At 44.3% G+C, this 1,353-nt stretch overlaps 1 pseudogene; it reads left to right on the forward strand.

The window, feature by feature from the left end:
- The first annotated feature begins 625 nt into the window (after nucleotides 1-625).
- Nucleotides 626-1,117, forward strand: LOC121482486 (annotated as a pseudogene).
- The last annotated feature ends 236 nt before the right edge of the window (nucleotides 1,118-1,353 follow it).

Genomic DNA, 1,353 nt, shown 5'->3' on the forward strand with positions numbered 1-1,353 from the left:
AGTTATCAACAGAAAAAAAGAGTCTCTTTGAGTAGATATCAAAACTTACAATATAGTGTTATTTAAAATGCTAGCCTAGAAAAATAAGAGTTTCTCCATGAAAAGAGACTGGAATGGCCCAGTTTCATGGAGGAATAGAACTGTGAAATAGGTCTTGAAAGACAAGAAGGAAGAAAAATAATGATATAGAAGTATGAACACCTGCCCCTCAATTCATATCAGACTGTCAACCATCCAGTTTGTATGACAGAGAGTTGTGATAAGGACCAAATGACATAGTATATTGTTTCTGAAACTTAGGTAAGCCAGTTGATAGAGGCTGCCACCATGCATTTCTTCACACTCATCTTTAATTCCTTCTCCATAGCACACTTCCTAGAAAGGCTACACTCACTTCTTGTCTCTCTTCCAAGAGGGGTACCCATGTGCTATAACTGGTTATAGAACCAGTTACCCTCTGGAACTTCCAGTACCAGTACCCTCTGGGTACTTCCAAGAGGGGTACCCATGTGCTATAACTGGTTATATATAACAAAGAGCTTAATAGGGGCACTTCTTTTTCCTTCCTGTTAAGTGACAGATGCACTTTCCATTTCTGGTTGCCATAGTGAAAGGAGCTGCCACCATGTCCACTCACCTGCAATGGATGGTCCCTGCAGAACTGCTCCAGCTTCCTGATGAAGAGGAACAAACAGACATTCAGCACCGACCCAAATAACCTGAAGGTTCTCAACTCCTTCTGTAACAATGGGCTGATACAAAGCTAGATTGTGGGCATGGGGCCTGTGACTGACAGCATGGGGCCTGGGCTGATACAAAGCTAGATTGTGGGCATGGGGGCCTGGGACAGACAGTGGTGCTCATGCAACTGAGATCACACCACCTCCTAATTGCAGACCACCATGAACCAGAATGCCCAGGCCACTCTAAGCAGCATCAGGCCCATGATCCACAAGAACAATTACCCCCAGATCTGCACGTGGTTGCCATTCGCACAACCAGAGCCATACTGCACAGCCAGAAGCCTGTGATGGTAAAGAAGAACTGGCCTGCCCTGCTAAGAGTTCCTGAGCACCTGCCTCCCACTTCCAAAGCAATAAAGATGTCAACTGCCTGAAAAAGAGAGAGAGAGAAAGATGTAGATGGGGCAGCCATCTTGAAATGAAGAAGCAACCTCCAACACACTAGATTTGACAAAATAGAATTTTTTAAGCTGTGTTCTTGAGATGTTGCCCAATCCCAGCCTGCTCAACTTTGTACTGTCTCCCACCATACCTCTGATTATGTGAAAATCTATACCATTATCTGTCATCTACTGTGATCTGTACAGGCCATCATATCCTAACTGTTAGA

The sequence above is a fragment of the Vulpes lagopus genome, chromosome X (genome assembly GCF_018345385.1).
Source record: "Vulpes lagopus strain Blue_001 chromosome X, ASM1834538v1, whole genome shotgun sequence".
NCBI lineage: Eukaryota > Metazoa > Chordata > Mammalia > Carnivora > Canidae > Vulpes > Vulpes lagopus.